Below are 6399 nucleotides of genomic sequence, written 5' to 3' on the forward strand. Positions count from 1 at the left end.
GTGGAGAAATAGATTAGGAAATTAAGAATAAAATTTATAATTATCATAAGATCTTTATATTTTATCAGACACCGATGTTTAAGAGCTAATTTTAAGTGCTCGTTACTCGTTGAGTAATTCGCCGAATAGTAATTCGCGCGTAATCTGTCCGAAATCCCTCGTACATTGTAAGCCCCACTTAATGCGCTACTCATTGAGACATACATACTAGCTCAAGCTAGAACAACGCGACGTACATTTCAATTGATGTAATTAGTATAACTATGTCAAATTATCGCTTAACACCATCTACAGTCGCTTTACTACCATATAAGTTAAATTTTTATGATTCATCACGATATCGCTTTTACAAATGACAAGTCACAGTATAAGTGTATTGTGGAAAGGATATAATCATAAAATGATCATTATAAAATATTGGTTTCAAATAATTGCTTTTAATTGCTGATTTTTTGTTATTGAGTGTAAGCGGTTGGTAGTATGATGAATTGTATAGAGAAGTGTGTTCTAGAAATGTAACAGTTTATTTTAAGACTTGGTTAAAGTAAATAGCATTAAAAATTACTATTAAATTAGGTTTATGATTTAGTTTGATGCGAGCAGAGTGGAGAGCAATGACTAGTTCAATAAAACGTAAGAAAAGCGAACACTATAATATTTAAATTTGTCTAACAGTCTTATAAGCGAAATACAACAACAACAACAACAACAATACCCTTTATTGTACACCAAAAACAGAAATAATACTTAGCAAAGAAAGAAAAATATTAACAATATATTCATTAGGTACAAATCGCTTTATCGCTAAAAAGCTATCTCTTCCAGGCAACCTTAGGGCAAAGGAAATGGTCTAACGTCAGCATAGGTGTACGAGTTACAATAAATTTATAATAAATATTCAAATAATTAAACATATATATGTATACCTAATCAATGTGACTGCAGACATCAATCAGAATGTGGTTTGAGATGTAATAATTTTTTTTAAAATAAAAAATGTAATAAAAAACGGTCGCATAGAATACATAATTTAAAATATTTCTACCTCAAGAAAGACTTAGGTTTTAAAACAAAACTTAGATCACTTACATGAATAATAAAAGTTTCTGACTGCAACACAATACATAACAAATTATTGTTCAGCGAGATAAGCGAATACTTCAAAAGTAGGTAAACGATGTTTTGTTTCACGTTATTGGTTACTGAAGTCGAACAAACACACATAAAGTGTTTCGGTTCGTTTATTTTATTAGTATTAGCTTGAAAAACTATAAAACCAACTGGACATTGGCACACGGTTTCTTTGAGTACTTCTATTAAATTTTATTGTACTTTCTTGGTTTCATATCTGGAATATAGCTTTAGTCTTAAATAATGCTACTGAACTAAAATAACCTTATTTCATTGTTACACAATACTTACTTCACGATAGAGGAGAAGTGTTGACGCTTGCTCCATCACGCTGTCATATTAAATAGTTATTCGGTTTTAGGTTTTTTCTGAGGCATTGTGTGAAATTCCAGAAGATCATAAATATAGAGCTGACACAAATGATATTATAAACACAAAGTATGAGCAGAGTGGGAATCTAACCCTCAACTGTTGTCGTATTTAATGGAGGATGGAGCTTGTACTACTGCAGCAGAAAGCTTATGTATAAGAACACTATAAAAGATAAATTTCTGTTAGTAAAGTAACCAATATATCGAAACCATATACACCTGCAGATGTTTCATAATAGTTATCGAGGTCACTAATTACAGTTAAATAATGTATAACTTATACAAATATAAAAAATAACTAATCAAGCAGTTAGAATTGATGAATATACAAACATACATAATATTAAACGTATACAAGAGTTTTTGCTATGAGATAATCGTGTTATCGACATCGTGAAAATTGTGAAAGATCACTAATTCGTCTCAAATCATTAATACTAGGTTTTAAGATTGTTTATATAATATTTACGTAAGTTTAGCATATTTTTCAACTATTAATTGTTTCTTGCATATCTTCTTTTATTTCCTGCAATAAATTAGCTAATGCTGTAGCATATTATATAAGAACTAAACGATTTAAGATTGCAACCTCAAATTTCCAGCACTTGTGAATCGAAGACGCATCCACGGTCTTGTTTTCTTTCACAAGTTGGTGAATGTTGTCATTGAAAGCTCTTACTTATTAAAACAAAATTTAATGCCCCTTCAAGGGCAGCAAGACCATCTTTACTCCATTTGTGGAAAAATTTACACGTACTCGTCACGGACGCCATTCACCAATTAATAGGCTGATGAGTTTTAATTCGTATTACAAATTGAAGTGCTGAAAAACAATGAAAAAAATGTAAATCAACTCGATAGTAATATTACTATAGACATTTTTTCGAGAAATTATTAATATTTAAATATATGTGTTTTTTACCGTCTAATTATTTTTTATAATTATATAAATAGGTTTTTATTGATTATTAATTTTAGATTTTACTATTTAATTTCAAAAGAACAGCGACTAATCCATTATTATTAATTTAATTTTGTGATGTAATAACGTCATTAATTGTTTTCCATTCAACTGTATGGTGATCGAGACTCTTTTATACCATTTTGGAATTGCTTTTAAAAACGTTTAAATCACTATTGTTTGGTACTGTAATCTTTATGTAGACGTGCTTAATTAAGGTATAGTTTTTAAGATATTTTGTGCATGATTGTAACTGTATAATGTCGTATAAACAAAGTTAGTCTATTTAAAAATAATTCTTATATGCTTATTTACTAGGTCATTTATCAAATACATACTCCAGATACATGTTATCTGTCCTTTTCTGCTATAATGATTTCCAATAGACTTTATGTTGTTGTTTTGTCTTGCCTATGTTACTTTTCTGTGACGTAATTTTCTAATTCTGAAGAATTACAACTGAAACAGTTTAAGTCATTTACATTTTATGAATTATAAACAAATTTGTTTCTTAATAAAACAAACAAAGCGCTCTTTTGTTGGCGTTGGAAGCAATTATATTCAATAACTTAATATCTATATATAATTAAAATGTAGATTTAATCATCGTTTTGATCGGCAGTAATGCATCTGTCTTAATATATAATGCGTAAAGTAAGTAACAATCTTGCACATGAAACATATAATTTAGGTAAGCTATGTACGCAAGAGCTAGTAGTACGTAGTTCTTAATTAATACAGGAGGTATAATGCATCGCAGCTCAGCGACTGTTTACACCAGTTGACCGCATTCCTCGCGAGTGTCCACGAGTTCGTTCAACGCTCCCTTTTACCCTCAACTGGAGACTTAAGACTGCTTAATTTTGATCACACGTGCGATAAAATATAAAGGAAGTATTTCTAACTTGCCAGGGTTTACTTTTATGTTGTTGTTAAAATTGATAAATTATAAATGTGAAAGTCACACTGTCTATTTGTATTTAAATGTTTTACAATATTAGGTACTACTTATGTATTGCGCTGATTGTGCTTTAGATATTGGGAAAGGATATTGTATGATCTCGTGCCATGTCTTAGGCTTACTTTAACTGGTTAATTTTGACAATACCTTCTAATAAAACACAATTTAATTGTTAAACAAGTGGATTAACAACGATGAGTATATTTTTTATTAATATGAATAAACTATAACGATGCGAATACGCCTCGGTAACTTTGTGTAGTAAAGAGAATATAAAGTGATAGTTACCCCGTCTTTTCCCGTGGGTGTTGTAAGAGGTGACTAAGGGATAACACAGTAACACTACCACCTTGGAACTTAAAAAGCCGACCGATGGCAGGAGAACCATCCAACTGCTGGTTTTGGAATACCGAGGCCGAGGCAGGCACAGGCCGAAGATGGGCAGTAGCGTCTTCGGTGCGACAAAGCCAGCCCTGCGCTCACCAACCCACCTGCCCAGCGTAGTGACTATGGGCAAATACATGACTTCACTCCAGACGTTTCAGTTTGGCGTGAACTTGTGGAGGCCTATGTCCAGCAGTGGACTGTGATAGGCAGAAATGATGATGATGATGATGACGATAAACTTTTTTATTCATTTGCAATGCTGCCAACTGGGGCAATAGATTTTATCCATTTTAATCCTACTGACCCAGAAGTAGGGACGTGTTTCTTGAGTTTTGCCTTTTATGTATGTTTGTGGCATCCGTTCCAAATGAAAGGGATGGATCACAACAATAGTTAACATTATTTGAAAAAGATTCAGTCTTGTGCCAATTGATTTTTAATAGTCAATGATAATAATAATACTTGTGTATGTATGTTACATTAATTAAGAAATTAAATCCATTCCTTCATTCAATTCAATCACTTTCAGTAGTGCGTAAAGAGCACAGATGATTTTTCTAATGTCACATAGATGGACTAGAACGTTAGCGCAGTTTGGGTGCGGTGCGGTTAAGCGCGGTGGTTTTCGGTTCGTTTTCGATTCGTTCATAAACGTATTGATTGACCGATGCGGTCAAGATTGTAAAACCGTCATTAAATTTTAGTGATATAGTAGCATTAATTCAGCTAATGCCCCTAAAACAACACAAAAATTTATTATAAATAAAAAAATCATTCACTACTTTATAAAGTCTAGTCAATTAAAAAAAAAAACACTTATTTAAAGTTTCCACTTTTTATTTCAATTTCGCATAGATTATGGCTCTGAAGAAATATTGTTAAGACCATTTCTAGTTAGTTCTCTAAGGTAATTAGCGAATGATGCTCAAACGTCAGATTTCAGTACATTGTATGTTGTTCTCACGGAGAAAGCTGCATTCATAGTGTTGTCTCACGGACAATGTGTACTTAATGGGTGATTGTTTTTAATGATTATAATAAAAAGAAAAAAAAGAGGAAAACAGTGTGTGTTATTAATATATTTAAAAAAAATACAAAGCAACATAAAAATATTTCTGTCCCTGTTGTTTGCGACCCCGTGCTGTCTCCTTTAAGTTTTGGTATCGATTGATTATGACTGGTTTTTAATCTGTGGTTTTTACTACCACCATAGATAAAGTAAAAAATATAGATAACGCACCTAGAACAGAAAAGTGAAGCCACTTTTTTAAAGATGTGTGAGTAAGTGAAGTGTTGACACTTTTTAAAAAAAGTCCCTAAAATTTTTATTAAACAATTAATTTAATATAGGTAAAATGGGTATGTGGAAATAAAAACCTGTTTATAGTTTTAAATCCTTTTTACTCCTTTTTTCGATTCAAATTGTTACATAAATCTATTGTAGCCGTGTTTTGATTTATTTAATTATATAAATCTGTGTCAATGAAAACTTGCGTTTTTAAGTAATTGATGATTCCTCTGAGGGGCAAGTTCCTGCTTTAAAGACGTCTAACTCTTTGCTGTAATAAATTGATTTTATTTTTACATTTTTTTTTAAATTAAGTTCCTGTTTTTTTATCTTTTCTCTTAGTTTATGTTTTCTAGGTGTATCAAAGATTGAAACTTGGTTAAGGACTGATTTAGACTCATCCGATAGGTCCTAGAACAAAAAATATAACATTAAAATACGTAGTAGTCAGTAGCAGCATGTACTTGATGGTACTCTGCGAAGTCCACGTTTTGTACTGTACATGTCAGCTTTATCAAAATGGTTTGAACAAACCAACTAGATGAGGATGGCTGTCGTTGTAGTTCATTTCGGCTCAGTCGTAAAGCAGCTACCCATTCATCTCCTATTAAAATATTCGTTGGAAACCTAAAACCATGATATTTAGTAGTAAAATATAAGTAGTTAATTCACAAATTTAAACAAAAACAAACGAGTTAAAAATTCATATTTAACTTGACTTCAATTTAGGAAAAACATAAAAATCACACAATAAAAAAAAAAAACAATAATGTTGTCCACTTTCTACTTAATTATTTTTCTATGATTGCCTACAATTTACTTACCCGCATTTTGGGCTAATGGAAATAAAAATTACTGGTAACACTCCCTCGGTACGTCATTTCGGGACATCGAAATTATAAGTTACGAATAACCTCAATATTATTTTGGAATAACAAGAAATATAAAGTTTTGTATGTACTTACGTGTGAAACGATATTTCTTCAGACTTTTTATTCACTTTGGTTTTGTTTTTGCACCATTTAATTACATTAGAACGGCATTTTGAAGGCAAAGTTACTGTACGAGGCCCCGTGAGATACTAACGAAAATGAGCGTAGTTTGATGCATATGTGTGCGTGAGCGCGTGTGTTTACTTGAAGGAGCCGAGTTTTGTGGCTTCAGTAACAACAAAGGCCGCGCATTATCTACCTTTTTTTACTTGATCTATGACTACCACATAAAATAAATAATATGTCAATTAACTAATTGTGTCATTATTATCATCACACCAGCTTATCACAGTCCACTGCTGGACGTA

General features: G+C 31.6%; 1 long non-coding RNA gene across 2 annotated transcripts; it reads right to left on the reverse strand.

Moving 5' to 3' along the window:
• Positions 1-5429: 5429 nt before the first annotated feature.
• LOC123663425 lies at positions 5430-6096 on the reverse strand. Of its 2 annotated transcripts, none has more exons than XR_006744656.1 (2): positions 6065-6096; positions 5430-5510 (listed from the first exon to the last, which is right to left on the reverse strand). It is a non-coding gene; the product is annotated as an uncharacterized LOC123663425 (long non-coding RNA). The 2 variants fall into 2 exon arrangements; XR_006744655.1 differs by lacking the exon at positions 6065-6096 and adding an exon at positions 5602-5638.
• Positions 6097-6399: the final 303 nt, after the last annotated feature.

The sequence above is a fragment of the Melitaea cinxia genome, chromosome 20, assembly GCF_905220565.1.
Source record: "Melitaea cinxia chromosome 20, ilMelCinx1.1, whole genome shotgun sequence".
NCBI lineage: Eukaryota > Metazoa > Arthropoda > Insecta > Lepidoptera > Nymphalidae > Melitaea > Melitaea cinxia.